Below are 20000 nucleotides of genomic sequence, written 5' to 3'. Positions count from 1 at the left end.
GTTCCGAGGCGACGTTTAGGGTTACGGTCGTATCCGGGGAGGTCATAAAACATAACACAGGATAAAATTCGTTTCTCAGTCACACTTACAATAAATACTGCATTCTAAAGTTTCTCTCTCTCTCTCTCTCTCTCTCCCCCTGTGTGTGTGTGTGTGTAAGAAGCAAGAAAACTAATCACTGATAGAATCACTAATTATGAACATTTATTTTAAAACAAAAGCTCTCTCTCTCTCTCTTTCTCTAGGTAAGAAGCAAGAAAAATAAACGCTGAAAGAATCACCAATTATGAACACTTAATTTGAAATGAAAGCTCTCTCTCTTTCTCTCTCTCTCTCTTAGACGCAAGATAAATAAACATTAAACAAATAGCTATTTATAATATCTTATTTCCGAATAAAAGCGCTCTCTCTCTCTCTCTCTTAGTAAGAAGCAAAAGGAATAAACACTGAAAAATGACTAATTATGAGAACTTATCTTAAAATAAAAGCTCTCTCTCTCTTTCTCTCCTAGAGATGCAGTCTGTAGGACCCGGCTACTAAGAATAAAACTGAAGGCATTGTTTGCCTGCGCACTGAATGGTGATCCTATCGCTTCAAACCTGAAATCCAAGCTGGCTATTTTTCTGCAAGTGAGCAGAGATAAGGTAGGAGAAAAATTAATGCGTTTCGTACGTGAAGTATGCTTGAGGAGATTAAGACCCAACTATTCCACGCCTTCTGTGTGTATCTAGTATGTACTCGCCCTCGCGAGCATATTTCTTCCGACTTTATTCCTCTCATACTTTATTTCCTCTTCGCCCGGTCCGAAGTGAAGGAAAGCGAGCTGAACATTCGTTATTCGTTAGGTCACAGGTTCTATGAGAGAGGACTTCGAGAGCCTAAAAATGCATGAGATCTCATGGACACTACGAGGGAGAAAATGATTGTCAACTTTATGACATGAATTTGCCTTACTTCTTATGCATTTGAGATAAGCCAAAATTTGTTTCTTCATGTGAAATCTAAGAAGATACCATAAAAACAGAAGCTTCAGATAACAGTTTCCATGGGAATAACCTGAGATCACACTTGAGTTAAGGCTTTTCAGACAACTAATAAGGGACAGTTCTCCTTATAATTGAGGATAATCCTTGGGTTTGGCCAAAATATCCTTCTATGTAGTCGGGATTTCTGACAAACGGAGATTATATAAAAAAAATCATAAAAAAACGACAGATCATCATTGGTATAATTCAACATACCGAAATATAATGCTTAATAATAAAATGTCGAATTACTTAAGCAGTTTGTTTTTGTTCTTACGAAATGGTGAAGTTTTTAAATAAATAAATCAACGTTAATAAAACAATTTTCGGTATTTCTTAAAAATGTATAAAAATATAAAAAAGAAGAGACAAAAACCAGCTAAACCGATGAAATTCACGCAGCTCTCGCAATAGCAAAGACATGATCAAGATAGGCAGTATTACTTAGGCAGTCAGACAGAGGAAAATTTAGAGCTAATCTAAGACCAACCAACAAACGAGACTCGGAAAGATCACCAGAAAAAAGAATGACTTCTTTCGAACGTACTCCACCAAGATAACATGCAACTTGCAACAGAAGGAAAAGCTCTTTCCTGCAAGAGGCTATTAAGGAAGGAGGAAGAGGAAGAGGAATGATTAAGAAAGGAGGAAGAGGAAGAAGAGGAAGAGGAATGAAAGGAGAATTTAGCATTGCGGATAATGAAATGTTGGATTTTTTTCTAGGAGAAAAACAGTTTTCCTAAATTGAGAAGATTCCTAATATTAACTGTTGAATAAAAAAAAATTGTAGGTGCGCCTTCCACAAGGCTTCCAGTTTCTTGCCTCCTTCATTCGCCTTTATATATATGTATAATTATGTATATATATATATATATATATATATATATATATATATATATTATATATATATAGATATATATATATATATCTATATATATATCTATCATATATATATATATCTATATATATATATATATATACATATATATATATATATATATATATATATCTATTATCTATCTATCTATCTATATATAATATATATATATATATATATAGATATATATATATAGAATATATATAGATAATCTATCTATCTATCTACTATCTATCTATCTATCTATATATATATTATATATATATATATATATATATATATACACGAGAGAGAGGAGAGAGAGAGAGAGAGTATACATATTCATTGACGTAAAAGCTACGTGTCGCTAAGTTATAGAAAAGTCAACAGCGTGCCCCCTGCTAAAATATTCAACAACAGATATAAAAACTGGGATGAATAATAATCGTACACTCTGCCGTCGACATCGGGTAAATAAGCAAAAAGAAAATTGTTATTCAGGAAGTACAAATCGCCAGTTCCATCTACGCTTCTATTTCGGCGAAAAAATAAAAAAATAAAATGCAGGACGTGGTTGATGGAATTTTAAACCCATATAGAATTCAACTTTGGAGTTTACTCATTGGATCGGAGTTGGCGAATTGGTACCGTTTGTTGGGATGGAAGTTTATGATTGAATTAAAAAGGAATAAATATAAAAAGGCAAAAAAGGTAAGAGAGTGAAAAACGCACGCCCTACTCCGCTCCCATAAAAAAACCGTATGCGCAGAGAGCGATTTTATTAAAAGGTTTTAAATAGAATTATTGCGCGAATTCATTTTCAACAGTGATTCTGCCTTCCGCCTTGCACCCTTTTTTCCCTCCCTCTGAGTGTCTGTGTCCGTTTGTTTGTTTGCGTGTCTGCGCGCGCGTGAGATTTTAAATAAATTTCAATTTCATGTGTCATTGGTAGAATAGTGTGTGTAATTATATATATATATATATATATATATATATATATATATATATATAATTACACACACTATTCTACCAATGTTTTTAGATAGTTACTACAATAATAGATTTTGTTTATGTCGATGCAAATACAAAATATTTGCAAGTCTGATGTCTAGGCCATTCTCCTCGAGAGAGTTCACCATAGGCAAGATGTATGCTCCACCACTCCTGAGGGATACTTTTGAAAGGATGGTATCCCTCAGGAGAGGGGGTGGAACATACATCCTGCCTATGTGAACTCTCTGAGAGAAGAACTGAGAGTTTCCAGCCCTGTGATTGGCTTATCACAGCCAATCAGGATTGCGTCGTAAGGGACTGGCCTAGACATCAGATGCTGGGTTTATGTGACTCTACTATAGTTCCTATATAAAAAAACCAACACAGTAATCGATGCATGTTATATATAATAATAATAATAATAAAATAATAATAATAATAACAATATAACAATAATAATACTTTATTAAAAGTAATGGCTACTTCAGCAGTGTTACACTTGTAAAGATTCTTCTCTGTTTTCCGAATAGCGGCTTTTTCCGTGCTACTTAAACAGGCTAGTAGAGCGCCTATAGAGGTTATGATTAAATACAGGGTCAAAATCGGTGTATATATTTGAATTTTACAAATAAACTATGGTACCAGAGTCATCAAAGTCTACTAGCCTGTTTAAGTAGCACGGAAAAACCCGCTATTCGGAAAATAGAGAAGAATCTCTACAAGTGTAACGCTGCTGAAGTAGCCATTACTTTTAATAAAGTATGCTTGAGAGAGGGTCTGCTTCCTAAGTAAAATAATAATAATAATAACCTTTGAATTTTAAGCTGTTAAGAGAGGTTACTGATTCAAAGACAAAAGGAATTCGGTGATACTTTTAAGCACTGTGGGCCTCCACAGTGGCTGACCTACACAAACAAAAGGCTAAGCATCTGAAAAGATTGAAGCGTTTCCGTTGTCTTATGTTTAAAGGTTCTGAAAATGCCAGCAACGCTCACGCCACTTCCCGGTTACAACAATATGTAGCAATGTCTGCAATCACACTCGATTGCTGGCGTCAGTAAGTTACCATGAAGTGCTTCTAATGCAAGCGGATTCTTTATTTAGCTTATTCAGTTGAGGTCTGTACACTTGTTCAGTACATATCTGTTATTTTCACCTTTATCTTAAATTTTCCCTGAATAAATAGTTTGTTTTTTCAAAACTCAAAATCTCTTTCAACCACAGTTTTCGTCCCTCGTGCACCAATCCTACAGCAGGCAGACATTCACTTCATGGAGGATTTCATGTGCCTACTTTATGATTACCATAAGCTTGGTCCTGATGGCGTTCATTTCCAACTTTCTGTTTTCCATCCATCTTTATCAACTGTTACGCTTCTAAAAGGTCTCTCCCTGTGATTCTGTTGTTAAAATCGGCTAGTCTACGTGCATAAATTCATTTGAAGTAATAATCTATAGCTCCCTCCGTTATTACGATATACAGTACAAGATCAGTAACTTTCTTGGTAAAGTCGTCAAGCCCTATTACAGTAAGTCTTGCCATGAACATTTCTTCTGTAAACGTGCCCGAAATTATATTTCTAAAACTATGTGTGTGTATCTATATATCTATCTATATATATCATACATATATATTATATATATATATATCTGTATATGTATACTATGTATATATTATATATGTGTATATACATATTGATGTCTACGGTTATTTCTATGCGGCCGCCCGATCCATGTATCTTCAAAAGAGTCAACCGCACTTTGAATTTCAACGGGAAAAACTTCATTTTCAATTAAATATTCAAATGTTTCTTCGACCTTGAAACTGGTACAAATGCTAACGCAGATAACAAGCGAACCTGAATAGCAATTCAGCATCGGTGTCGTACCGTACTTTGAAGCCATTTTCTTGAATTTTGCGAAAAATGGATTTACAAAAATGAAAAAAATCAGCCACGGCATTTTGTCCTTGGAAATTCATGCTCTATAGCTCTAATCATGGCCAATTCAAAGTCTATCATTAATTTTGTTTCCATCTTGATGTGTTGAGACTACTGGAGAAAAATATAACAGGAAAAACTCAATTCAGAATTTTGTAACAGAATGAGAAGCGTTTAGAATGCTAATGGCCTCTTTATGAATTGGTCTTTAGCGCTTATGGGATACTTTCGATTGTGTTCGAGATATTTACGCTTGGAATGCTAATAGCCTCTTTATAAATTGGTCTTTAGGGCTTATGGGATACTTTCGATTGTGTTCGAGATATTTACGCTTGGAATGCTAATAGCCTCTTTATAAATGGTCTTTAGGGCTTATTGGGTACTTTCGATTGTGTTTCGAGATATTTCGTTGGAATGCTTAATAGGGCCCTCCTTTATAAATTGGTCTTTAGCGCTTATTACTTTCGATGTTGTTCGAGAAATTTATCTTGTTTGTTTTCGAGTAATTGACATTCGAGAAAATGATAGTCCGAGAAATTATTTTTCGGTCAACTGAATTCGAGAAATTTACCTTCGCGCAATTGATTTCGAGAAATTTACCTGACACCACACAGATATATATATATATATATATATAATATATATATATATATATATATAATATATATAATTATATATATCACTAATGGGATTTATAAATTCAAACCTATTTATATCAATCACGGAATTATAAACTGCCTTTGATGTTACTTACAATGCAAATTCCAGCATGTCCAGAGTCGCTCCGGTGATTTAAGTGGCAGACAATTTTATCAATACCAGACCTCAAAAACGGGACCTTTGGTTCCAGGAGAAAAATGAAACAAGGGAATGCTATCAAAATAAAAATCATAGTGTAAAAACTTGATATTAAGGAAAATATGTCATAAAGGCCATGTTTTTTTTAGATTTGCATTGGTATTAAACTTTATTAGATTAATTTATGATCGTTTCGTTCTTAATTACAGCTTTCAGACCTTTAAACTATTTTTCTGAAGTTCATCTTCTTAGCTTAAGGGCCCCACACTTCTAAATCTCTGAATCGTTTTAAGGGGGGGGGGGGCAATAACAAAAATGACTGAACTTCAAACCTTCGGAATTAAACTTAACGGTTAAATGAACGCCAAAAAAATACTCTCCATTGTTTTACATAACAAAAATTACTGAACTTCAAACATTTGGAATGAAACGTAAGGGTTAAATGAACGCCATAAAAATAATCTCTATTGTTTTACATAACCAAAATCCCTGAACTTCAAACATTTGGAATGAAACGTAAGGGTTGAATGAATGCTAAAAAATCTCTATCGTTCTACATGACAAAAATGACTGAAATTCAAACTTTTGGAATGAAACTTAAGGGTTAAACAAATGCACATAAAAAAAATTAGTTTTAAATAGCAAAAATGACTAAACTTAAAACTTTTGGAATGAAACTTAAGAGTTGACTAAAGAAAAAAGGAAAAAAAAACTGAAATCTACGTGGGCGATAGATTTCTGAGGATTAGCAACTGGGCGCAGGATTTTCTGGCTTCCTGTCGTCTGATACAAGATCTGCTTAAAATAAAAAGAGGGAGAAAATTGCGATTAACTTTGAACAAGGACAGATAACTTACTTCGTGGAATCCTTTACCGATGACGGAATCCTTTACCGATGACGACGGTGAGAAAGTGATGCTTTCCAGAGAGACAAAAAGAGGACCCTTGTAATTAGTTAATTAAAACCGAGACATGGGATTTTCAGGTATTCAGTTCACAGAAAGGCTCTTAACGCAATTGAAACCGAGAGATACGCGAAAAACTGTGATGAAGAAATGAAGAGTCATGTGGCAAAATACCAAGAAGTCATCTAACGAAAGTTTTAATTCATTGAAATTAAGAGTATGGAATTAAGATTATATATATATATATATAAATATATATATATATAATAATGCATAGATATATATATATATATATACATATATATATATATATATATAATATATATATATATATAATATTATATATATTAATATATATATAATATAATTATATATATAGTATATAGTATATAATATTAATATATATATATATATATATAATATATATATATAGTATATATATATATATATAATTATATAATATATTATATATATTATTATAGGATATATATGAAATATATATATATATATATATAGATAAATATATATAATATAATATATATGTATATTAGTATGTATGTATGTATGTGTGTGTGTGTGCGAAGGGAGCAACAATGCCTCACAGCATCAATCACCTTGATCACACTGCGAGGCCCAAACCAAGACAATAAATATCGCGTTTTCAAGACAGACTAATCCCTCTTAAAGTAAACGAACAGGCGACAAGAGAGACAGAATTTATCGCCTTCCTTAAGTGAAATACAGCGGATCGGAACAGGATTTTCCCCCGTGAAAGAAAAGAAGAGGAGAAAAGAAGAGGAAAGGAGCAAGAGTCTATATATTTGGGCTCCGACGGAATGTGCATACACGTTTCATTCAAGGTGTTAAAGAGGTCGCAAAGTATTTAAGCCCAATGCTTCGTATAACTGTTTAGTGATCTGCGATACAGCAGTTTTACCTTACTCCTTATTCTGTGAGCGATTATTTCTGAACTTTAAATGCTCTTCATTCTTTCACTGGGAGTTTTTAAAATTAGAATGTCACTATTCATCTTTCTGGGTAGCATGTGTTTTGTGCCATGTGCTACTGGAGTATAGAAAAGAACAAATATATATATAAAAACACTGAAACAAGTCATGCACAAATATATTCCACGGAAATTACGGCAAAAAGGGGGAAAACGTTACAAATAAAATGAACATGTAAATCATCAAAATAATACGGAATTATAGCATCAAAAACACATTTTCAAAATTGAATTTTCAATTGTGGTAACAGCGTAAAACAAACTGCATATTATACATGCAACCAAACCCATTTATGTTTCTTTCAAAATTATAAAATCCGACACTAGAAAACAACAGTGCATTTTCAACCTTTTCAAAACCACGGACTATTTAAATTTTGACCAAATTCACTATCTCGCACACATAACAGTGTACAAATACAAGACCATATAAGACAGATATGTTTAATGAATCTATGTTCACTGAGACACACAGAAGGTAAATTTTAAATTCATAGAAGAAAGAAGCGTCTGAGAGCAATTATGTTCTTAGACGAATGAGATGAGTTAACGCATTTACGTTCTTGGAAGAATGAGACGAGTGAACGCACCGATGATCGCAGACCAATGAGACTGATGAATAAATGCATTTATGTTCTGGCACGGAAGAGGTAGCTGAAAGTAACTACGTTCATGAACCTGAGAAATAAGTAGCAACATAACTCACAGGGCCTTACAGACAAATGAAGTGACTGAACTCATGACTGAACGCTTGTTAACAAAACTCGAGGGAAGTGAAAATAACTGAACTCATGTCTGTTTGGATAAATGCGATGATTGAACGCAGCTAACCTAAGTCCGTGGACAAGTTAGCTGATTGAAGGCGCATATTTCAATGTTTAGATAAGATGAATGAACGCATTTACGCTCATGGACGAATTAAGTGAAGAGATGTATACCTATGTTCATGGTAAACTGTCGCGAATGAACGCACCTCTGCTCTTATATGTATAAGGCGAATGAACGCACCTACATGTGGACGAATAAGCCCTTGTGCAACAAACTACATACAAAGCACCACAACACCTGGAAAAAAGATTACATTTAATATACCCCAATAGCACAACGGTACAAAACGACTCACCTGATGAAGACAAGGTCTGGAAAAGAAAAACACAAGGAAATTAGAAGGAATGAATCTGAACCTTCATGAATAATAAGTATATCTTAGTTTTACCACTGAGCTCATTAACAGCTCTCCTAGGGCTGGCCCGAAGGATTAGATATATTTTTAAGTGACTAGGAACCAATTAGTTACCTAGCAACGGGACCTACAGCTTATTGTGGGATCCGAACCACATTGTATCGAGAAATGAATTTCTATCACCAGAAATAAGTTCCTCTGGTTCCGCGTTGGCCGAGCCGAGAATCGAACTTCGGACCGCTGGAATGGTAGCCGAGCGCGAAATGCACTTGGCCAATGTGGAACTCCTTCATGAATAAGGTACCGTAAGTAAAACGTACGATTGACGTAGTAGTTTTTCACATAGTAAATTACTCTTTGTCCTTAACATCATATGGAAGTCACACAAAATACAAATTAATAAAACAAAAACGCAAACTTCAAAAATTTTAAAAACATTATTTTCATACTTGATCATTGCCAAGAAACAGCATAATGAAAATAACTTATTATAGCATTTTCACGTCCAATTACGGAATCTATATTTAACCAGCGAATTAATAAGAAACATTCGGGGTTTAAAAGGAAAAGCTGCTTTATAAAAATACCTTTTCACTACTGGCAAGCTCCGTCAGATAATAATATATAATACTCAGTTTGCAGCATAATCAGCCGCTATTCTTATGATCACTTTAGCAGTAATGACGGTAGACTGAAAGGTAAATCGCTCATTAAGAAATCACAATAACCGACGCAAAACATCGGTACCATCACTTATCAGATCAAAAGACACTCGAAGCCTTTAATTGGCCTCTTCGTCGAATTTATATTACCTAAAAACTCACCCACCAATTAGATTTAGCTACAGCCAATCAAGTTAGCTATAGCCTTTTCTTAAGAGCTTTGTTTATCCATATATATTATATGGATATATATATATTATATATCATATATATATATATAGCACCTTCATTTATATATACATACATGCATACATACATACATATATATATACATACATACATATACATATACATATACACACAGTATATATGTATAGATATATATGATACAGCACCTTCATTTATACATGCATACATACATACCTACATACATATATATAATATATATATATATCTATATATATATATATATATATATGTTACATACATACATACATATATATATATATATATATATATATATACACACACACTGTTGTCTGCCATACTGATCATTAAATCCATGGTGAAGTTAGTATTATTGAGAAGGAAAAAAGTATGAAATAGACAGATTTGGATAAAAAATATACAGTAAAACTGAACACGTTACACAACACACACACACATATATATATATATATATATATATTATATATATATATATATATATATATATATTAAACTGACATAAGACGCAGTGAGTTAACATATACTAGTATTTCATGTATCTACATCACTACACAGCTTGCACGCAGCGACATTCCACCTTCCTGACTAGGTGACTCAAACCCCAGTACTACGCACTGACTACCATTTACCGTTCAATGACTTGCATTTTAATCATTCACGACAACTTGTCACTCGGTTTAAGAAGTAAATGCTTCCTAGCAGGTGTACGAAACAGGGAGTATCTTGATGCCAAGGTATTTCAAAAAGCCTTTACCGAGTTGTCAAATCAAGTTAGTGGTTACCAGAGAGAAAGGAATGTTCAAATATCGTTATCTTGATTCATATAAAATGCAAGACAGCACTGGTACTAAGGCTTAAGTCACTTTGCCATGAAGGCGGAATGTCGTTGCATGCAAGTTTTGTTAGTGCCGTAGATTCATGAAATATCTACTCACATTTAATATATACATATATATATATATATATATATATATATATATATATACCTTATTATATGTATACTATATACACAATATTATATGAAATTACTGTATAAATAATAAATAAATAAATAAATATATATATATATATATATATATATATATATATATATATATATATATATAGATATATATATATATATAAACTTAATGAAGTTGCAGGATATCCTAAATGATGCAACTCCCGCCAGAACGCAGTTGAACATAGTTAAAAAAAAATACTTAAATTATGAATGAAATAGTAAACAGCTGAAAATATCTCCATTAGGCCACACTGCAACTTACTCGTACAAGCACTCACAGGCAAGAGCGGATTACGTAGTAATATGTTACTAGGGCCGGGAAACTCAAATCTTTATGTGTATTACAAAATTAATGAAGCTTTTAGTTTTGCCTTTTTTCCAAATTCATGGGTTCCAGAGAAAGTGGTTCCACAAAACTGAAAACATTTTTCCCCTGCATTTCACGAGCAGAACTGATGTCGGTGTCATTTCAGGACGTTACTTAAAAACCTCAGTGCAGTGTTATCTGGTAACTTAAATTTTTCTAGGTTTCATTCTCTCTCTCTCTCTATCTCTTAGCTATTGCAGCACTTACATTCTTTCCTGCATATGCAATGAAGAAGCTCGTAACCTTCATCTGAATACGCGCATTAATATAAATCTACTGTACAAATTTTAAGATGTTTACTAATCAAATGTCTATCTTTGTGTCACGACAGAAAGACATAGGGTCGAATCCTGGCTAATACAAATATCTCATATGCATACTTACAACATACATACATATATACATATGTGTATACACACATTATATATATACATATATATATATATATATATATAATATATAATAGTATATATATATATATATATATAATATATATTATAAAATCCATCTGCGTATTAGATAAAGTGTCTTCGTTGCTGAAGGTGTTTGTCTTGATACATGAAATTCATACATACAATCATACGCTTATTCAGTTTACGTAGAATATCCTTTTTAAACCCTGAATAAATAGTTATATGGATACACATTACATTACATTTAATGAAAAAATGTGGAACTTTATACAAACACTACTGAATTTCATGCGATAAATTTACCCTCACGTCAGAAATGGCATGGCTATCACATACAATGGCTTCAGTTCCATCCTAATGGCCTAGGCTACAGAGATGCTTTCAATATGAATAAAATATTATGCATAAAAATTGTATGAATAGCAAATAGGTCATTTGGTGGAATTGGAAGATGGAATTTAGGCCCAACTCCAAACGCAGGATCGTATGAGATCGGTCATTCAGGACTGCAAATAATGTTGAAATAGCTGTTAAGGGAGGGTGGAAAGTAAGATGGAAGGAAAAGATGTGAATGGAGGTAAAGGAAAATGAATGAGTTGCTGTTAGGGATCTAAGGGACACTTCAAAGAACCTTAAGTAATGCCCATAGTGCGCTGCTTGAGGTATACTGACGGTACCATCCCGCTATGGAATACAGTTCATTGTGCACATCAAATAATACAGGGTTATGTAAAACTTAACAGTTTCTTTTTCAAATTATTTCCTGGCATAATAGTCTGCCTCTTATTTCTTGCGATTGATCTATAGATCTATAGGTTTAATGACATAATGCCGAGCACTGGGGCAAGTAAAGCCATTCAGCACTGAAACGGAAATTGACAGTGAAAAGGTTTGAAAGGTGTAACAGGAGGAAAGCCTCGCAGTTGCACTATGAATGAATTGTTAGGAAAGGGTGGAAAGTATGATGGAAGAAAGATAATATGAAAGGAGGTATAGTAAAAGGAATGAAAGTAGTTGCAGCTAGGGGCCGAAGGTACGCTGCAAAGAACCTTAAGTACTTATTTCTTGTGGCCCTTTAAATTAATTTCTAGAGTAAAATAAAATAAAAAAAAAATTTGACATGGCTCCTATAGTAATTATCATATAATTTCCAAACTATGGAGATAGTCCAATATGAATTCATGATGAAGTATCTGTTCCTAGTCTCATTTAAAAACAATTGGGACCAAAACTGTAGGAAATAGATGTACGCACTTAAACAAAAGATATAAGGAAATTAGCATTTTTGAAAAGTCGATCTCCATGCCACCACTTGCATGCTAAGAGGCAAAAATTAATTTTGCCATTTTAAGCTAAAATTACATCTGCATGGGGGAAATTCCGAATTCATGAAAACCGAATGGTAAGAACAATTATAAAATTGAAACTCTGGCCTTAATAGCCACATCTTGCTCATTTTAATGCACAGCAAAAGATTCCTCATCAAAAGCCACTAACATAGCCAATTTCCATATATGTGCAGCTGTTTGGTAAGAGAAAATAAGACAAACACACAAACTTCTTCTTTGTTTTAGGTTCAAGGGCTCGGAATTAGGACTGGAAAGGCCAAGCGATAGCACCCATGAGGTCATTCTGAGTTTGAAATGAAAATAACAGCGAGACGGTTTGAAAAGTGTGACAGGAGGAAAACCTAGCAGTTACACTATGAAACATTTTTTAGGAGAGGGTGGAAAGTTGATTGGAAGAATGTGAATATGAAGGTGGTAACAGAATGATATAGTTAGGGGCCGTAGGGAAGCTACAAAGAACCTCAAGAAATGCCTACAGCTCACCACAGCAGGTGCAATGATGGCACTTCCCCCTACGGGAAGGTTCAAAGTATATCTTAGTTTTACCAGACCACTGAGCTGATTAACAGCTCTCCTAGGGCTGGCCCGAAGGATTAGATATTTTTACGTGGCTCGAAACCAATTGGTTACCTAGCAACGGGGCCTACAGCTTATTGTGGGATCCGAGCCACAATATATCGAGAAATTAATTTCTATCACCAGAAGTAAATTACTCTAGCTCCGCGTTGGCAGAGCCGAGAATCGAACTCCAGACCGCCGGATTGGTACCGTCGGATTGGTAGCCGAGCGCAAAATCCACTCGTACAACGAGAAACTGGGAAGGTTCAAGGGCTTGGCTTTTATCAGATATTCGATAAAATATGTCCGTATACATTTATACATAGAAAGACGAGTTTTTATCGTCATAGGAACACCAATAACTTACACACAAAATAATGACATTGGTTATTGTTGTTCATGCAACAGCTACTTACCGGGTCTTCAGAATTACAGGTGAACATGGGCTCTTGAATTCGTGATAGTGGTAGCAGAATGACGACATCCCTGAAACAGAACAGGTAAGGGTAAATCATACTGAATTTCGGAGTCTGTACAATAAATACTCAGAAATTAGCATTTTGCTTACGAGCTTAAATTATTCAGTGCATGTATACGTCATACAAAGGTCAAAATACTACTGAAAATGAAGTAATTCTTAGGAAGCTGGGTGGAACAGCAAGATAGCCGGGTTAAATTCCGGACAGAAGCAAGCAAATAGGTTTGGGTATGTTCAGTTACAATCTAATAAGCCTCTGTTAGCCTAAGCAGATAATTCTATGACTGATGGTGAGTCGACTGTTGTTAGTAACGAGAGTACATATAGGTTTAGCAAAGATAAATGTGTGCATTTCTGAATAAAGAAGTAACAGTGCACACTTGTTTAGCTACAACGGCTTATTAAGAACCACTGAAAAACATAAGCGAATCGTACAATAAAACTTGTCTGTCTTCAACATAGCCAGGCACAACACAGTCGCAAAACTCTGAAATATATGCAAAGTATGTACGTACACAAACGCAGGTATCGTGTGAATTTCTGTCGATAAAGAGTAAGACATGCAAGCGTCAAAGCAACACCCAACCACCACTAATGACCCAATTCACATTGGGTCGTTAGACAGACGACACAAACAGCAGCCCCAAACCGAACATCAGGTATGGATGCAATTCAGCAAGAGCAGAAGAGGCGCGAGAGAAATGAGCCAATACCAGGAGAGAGAGAGAGAGAGAGAGAGAGAGAGAGAGAGAGAGAGAGAGAGAGAGAGGGTCGGAATGCGAACGGAGTAAAACACGTGCTAATTCATTTAAAGACTATTCATTACATTCGGCGAAATTTTCAAAAACTCTTAATTGAAGGGGCACGGCGAGGCTTCGCTTAAAATTCTTCGTGTTTTAAATTAGCTTTCGAATACCAATTACCGGTCCATTTATGAATAGTAATTAGATTAGACTAAAGGTAAAGGGGGGAAACTTGAGAGAAATACGTTCGCCGGGTTTCTTTTTGTTTCCCCGTCCCGTAAAAACATTCTTCAGATCTTGAATAAGTGTTTTCCTAAAACGCGTAGTTTGCTCATTGAGTTTTACAGCAAAACAAAGAAATTAATCTGGCGTGATCTCCGCCTACTGTATCAGACAACGCAGAGGCATGCTAATGATATCTCAAGAGAGGCAATAAACGATAAAAAGAAGAAAATAGTAAACAAAAGGTAAGTGAATGATTTACATTTATTGATTTAGAATTCTGTTCCTTAAGCGCTGCTATAAGCTTATTTTTTTCAAGAGGTAGACCTATTGACCCTGGTTCTCATTTTTTTATAATTTTTATTCTTTCCCCTAATCTGGCTACGAGTTGGAATATAAAACTTAGTTCAAAGGTCATGCTCTAGGACCAATGAGGTCATTCAGCGCAGGAAAGGAAATTGAGAGTAAAGGTGGTTTCAAAGGTGTAACAGAACAAAACACTCTCAGTTGCACTGTCCAACATTTGTTAGGAGAGGGCGGAAAGTCAGATGGAAGAAAGAGAATATGAACAGAGGTACAGTAAAAGGAATGAAAGGGGTTGCAGCTAGGGGCCGAAGGAACGCTGCAAAGAACCTTATGTAATACCTACAGTGCAATGCGTGAGGTGCACTGATGAGCAACATTTAAGAGACGGAAAATAGAATTACCACAAATTCAAAATTCTATTTAACTGCTCAAGAAGCAAAAACAATAAATAAAAAATAAATAAATAAATAAAATAAAAATAAAAATCGCATATTCCGTTAAGTAATTCAGTTCCCATGACACCTAGAAAATCTAGACCATTAAGCAGGGAAAGGCAATCTATAAGGCAGAGGCCAAGTGCTGGGACCGTTGAGGATCTCCAGCGATGAAAAAATATGGTTGAAATAACTGTTACGAGAGGGTGTGGAAAGGCAGACAGAAGATAGAGAATATGAACGGAGGTGCCGTAGAAGGAGTGACAGCGGTTGCAGCTAGGAGCCGAAGGGACGCTGCAAAGTTGACCGTTCAATAAACATGAATTTGGTTCCTTACAAGGTGCAAAAAAAAAAAAAAAAAAAAAAAAAAAAAAGTTACTTTTCATTATGAACTTCTACAACTGACTAGCATTGTCTATTATCTTCCAGTTATTCTTCTTGGTTTAGACCTTTAATGCCTTTAAAAAAAAAAAAAAAAAAAAAAAAAAAAAAAAAAAAAAAAAAAAAAAAAACACATTCTCCATATTTGGAATATGGATGGCAGAACGAAAGATCCCAAGTACCACATGTCTCTACAAGGGTCACCACCACCCCTGAGAAAATTCAGAGTTCGAGTGAATATGATTTAAGAGATTTCCATTCGTCAAACATCAAACCTGTCCGTCCACACTAGGAAACACTATTTGCAAAAAAGATTGCATACTGTTTGCAACACCTTTGCCGTATATTAATTTCCCATCCAGAATAGAAAACATTTAGTGATGCTGTGTATGTATATACACATGTTTAAGTATGTATAATTATATATATACATATATGTATACATGTATATACGTATATACCAATCATGTATAATGTATGTTTATATATGTATATGTATATATGCATATTGATATAAATACTCTTATAGATACATACTATACTTATGTATTTATACATACATATACAAACCGGTATGTGCATAAATCTACATATGTAAATGTCTACATATGTAATGTGCATATGTATATAATTATATGTACACATTTATCTATACATATGTACATATGTATATGTTCATTGTGCATGTGTGTGAGGGTGAAATGCTCCATTCTTTTCTTTTCAGTTACCCTTCCTCGAGTGCATTAAAACTGTCAAGTTACAAGTAAAATACAGAGGCTACTTCACCAACAGGCATCCTGACGACAACTGAGGTCTGGATAGGATAGTACATGGTTTGCAACTGTTTCCTAGTGTGCACATACCTTACACGCCCAGGAATTGTTAAAGGTAAGCACACATGTCCGTGCAATGTGAGCGACGCAAGATTAGATGGTGGCAATTTATGCCTATGAATGGCTGACCTATTAAAAGTACGTATACGTGGCTAATGCATGGTTAAACTGCTGAAGGTTGACATGGATGTAAATACATGGATGAATGTGGTCACTCGTACCCACGGCAGGTTAGATAGTGGGCAAACATGGCCAGGCATGGACGACTGGCAATATTCTTATTAAGATTTTGATCTTGGAGGTAACCATAACATGTGAATATTGGTATTCATGTTCATACATGTCCCAGAACGATCGTCGTTATCGACGAACACACTCGCTATTCAGACAGTAAGAACGATCTCCGCACAGATTTCAGTCTGAAAAAAGATGTTGACTCACGAAGACATGGCATCATCTCAACAAGAGACGTGCGCGATAGCGTTATATCGGCATACAAACTTTCAGTGTATGGGGACCTTTAAAGTCTATGGCAGGGAGAAGAAACTCAGTACGGTATAAATATTCGCAACGTGTGACAAAAGCCCATTCTGTTGCCTCACTGGGGCTGAACATCACCAGAAGCCGTAAGATAAAAAGATAAAAGTATTTCCAACCTTGTTCCTGGTTTACGCTCAATTATCAAATGTTACAATCACAGATTACTAACCTTTACACCGCGAATAGTACTATACAGTAAGTAAGAGAACCAACTTACTACTCGTCAAGATCCTACACAGTTCTATATTCTCGGGCTCAGCAGCTCCTTCCTCAAAGGCAAGTTTAAAACCGTATCCAGTTTAGGCCTATGTTGCAAACGACTTGAATAAATGAAAGTAAACATTATCATTAATGTAAATATCTTAACTCTCCCATATCTTGTATAAATACAAGTCCATTTTGCCCTTTATACACTAAACATGGATCTAATAAAAAAAAATATATATACAGGAGCCATTACTTGGTACGTGCGCATAGGCCTAGGCCTAATCCATATTAAACATTTAACCGTGCAGGAGATCTGAACAGTCAACCCTTATCTCTCGTATTTTTCACGCAATAAAAACTTGCTATTTCAATCTAGTTTTATAGAGTGGAAAAGTCAAGTAAAACAGGTAATATGCCTATCAGACATTGATATTTCAACTCAACATCACCGAAAAAAAAGATGACTACAACGTTGGACATCAAATGGAAGGCTGCAACATATTAATATACTCTTCATAAAAACAAAAACAAAAAACCCTCGGGTATTTACTCAAATGCCAGAGATTGAAAGACACTCACAGGAACGAGGCTGCTTTCTAGACAAAGTTTGATCACTCTTATAATAATCACTGTTGGTGAAAACTAAAACAAGTTCAAGTACAGGAACTCGGCGTCTGCAGACAGCGTCTGCCGTCATCCTGGGCGCGGTAATGCATCCACAAATTAATGAAGTTTCAATAAAAAAAATGAATGGTGGGGCTCCTTGGCTTTGCAGAATAAACAAAGAAAAAAAATCACCGTTTTATTTGATAGCAAGCTGAAAACTAATTCAAAAAATGTTCTCGCTGTGATTAAGAAATAATTGTCTCGCTTGACTTGTGGATGTCGTTGTAACTGATACGGTGCACACATCAAGGGCGCTTGGATTCCTCATTTAAGTTTAAATTTTGGTCTGTGAAAAAGCTAGCCTCCGCCAAACACGCGCATAAACAGTTAATTGCATATCACTAACTGAAATCAAAGGTATATTACCCGTTATATAACTTTTTTTACCAAAATGTCACTACCCGATGTCTTCAACTCCATCGGACAACCGGCATCACCCACTTGACGTGAAGTTGTCGTCAGGTAAGTTTTCCTTCATTTCACTCACTGTAATTCACTGAGTACTGTGATTATTCGTGATAGTGAAACGCAGTGAACAATATACTGTTTTAAAAGGCATCCAAATGTCGTTAATTGTCCTAAAAAAAATAATCCTGGGGCACTGATCAGAGCACTAACCGGTAACTCTGGCACGAAGACCGAATCAACATGGCAGCCATGTCACAATGTTGCCGTAACATCGGATAATGGCAGATTGATCTCTATTACCTGTCGTACATACTACCAGGGTCACCGTCAGGCGTCAGCGACATCAGTGACAACGGAGAACCACCTTCATCATCACCAGTATCATCAAGGCAGCCACTACAGCCATCGCAAGTATCAAGACCATCAGTACTATCATCACTCCACCACCATTGTCACTGTGATAGTACTAGTTACCAATACCACAATATTTATAATTTAACACCATTACTTACAGCATTATCCCTTTACTATCAAAGCTACCACTACTGTCACCTCTTGTATCATTGTTACTATCAGAGCTATGTCACCGTCACCGTACACCCTATCACATTGGTAGATTTATATTACTATTCCACGGCGGCCTAGACTATGGCAGTTGCGGTTTTTCAATGCAGTTTTACCTCCTGAACAAGGTTTTTAAGTAATATTTATTCAGTCGACTGTAATTAATCCCCAGGGGCTCGTACTAAACACGGCGAAATACAATTGACGCCCCAGTTCCTGGTGGCTTTCGTATTCGTGGGGACGAACGATGCGAAATGCTTACGTATATAGAAATACCATTGTCGCCGTCATAAGATTTTCCTTCTGCCACGGTTATCGTCAGCGCTGTACCACAGCCACTTTCAGTGCATTTATCACAAGTATTTACAAAGTCTTTGTGGTTGTTATCGATATATTTTTACACTATATATATAATATATATATATATAATGTACTCTTATATTTTCCTCATGGAATCTTTTTACACTAGTATTTGCTCCTCATCTGGGCTAACCGATCGCTTTCTTTCACTGATATATAAAACGGCGAAATTATAATAATATTAATTACAATACCTTACTTCTTGACAGGATAAATTCCATCACAGACCACGTTTAGGAATAAATGAACACTGAAAACCCAGACAGATCACGACGCAAGTACGCTGGAATGAGGCACGCTGCGAAATGAAATCTGTAATGTGTAGACGAATGAGGTGGAACGCCATGACTACCAAGGAAGGTTTGAACAAGCGGTTCTGACAGCTAATGAAGTCACCTATTATACCGCAACTCCGGATATTCCTGAGTCTTCATAATTTCTGCCAGATTCGAGGTAGAGTTAACATAGTGAAGGTGTTAGCAGGTTTCCATACGTAAAAATATAGAAAGTCCTGAATTCTGGTGAAGTTTATTTTGTTTATTTTCACTGGGGTGGGGGGGGGTTGTTTATCTA

At 35.2% G+C, this 20000-nt stretch overlaps 2 long non-coding RNA genes across 6 annotated transcripts in view; one reads left to right on the top strand and one right to left on the bottom strand.

Annotated features, from left to right (window-relative positions):
- Window positions 1-18123, bottom strand: part of LOC135215377 (uncharacterized) — a 424575-nt gene extending 406452 nt beyond the window's left edge. For all 4 annotated transcript variants that reach the window (XR_010314723.1, XR_010314852.1, XR_010314804.1 and 1 more), the window contains exons 1-2: window positions 18009-18123; window positions 13702-13771 (exon numbers count right to left, since the gene is read on the bottom strand). This is a non-coding gene — a long non-coding RNA (uncharacterized LOC135215377). The remainder of the gene's footprint in view (window positions 1-13701; window positions 13772-18008) is intronic.
- A 213-nt stretch (window positions 18124-18336) lies between these two features.
- Window positions 18337-20000, top strand: part of LOC135214569 (uncharacterized) — a 105886-nt gene continuing 104222 nt past the window's right edge. For both annotated transcript variants that reach the window (XR_010314600.1, XR_010314488.1), the window contains exons 1-2: window positions 18337-18557; window positions 19637-19880. This is a non-coding gene — a long non-coding RNA (uncharacterized LOC135214569). The remainder of the gene's footprint in view (window positions 18558-19636; window positions 19881-20000) is intronic.

Source organism: Macrobrachium nipponense, chromosome 11, assembly GCF_015104395.2.
Source record: "Macrobrachium nipponense isolate FS-2020 chromosome 11, ASM1510439v2, whole genome shotgun sequence".
NCBI lineage: Eukaryota > Metazoa > Arthropoda > Malacostraca > Decapoda > Palaemonidae > Macrobrachium > Macrobrachium nipponense.
The sequence above is the reverse complement of the archived record's forward strand: the minus strand, read 5'-3'. Positions and strand labels throughout refer to the sequence as shown.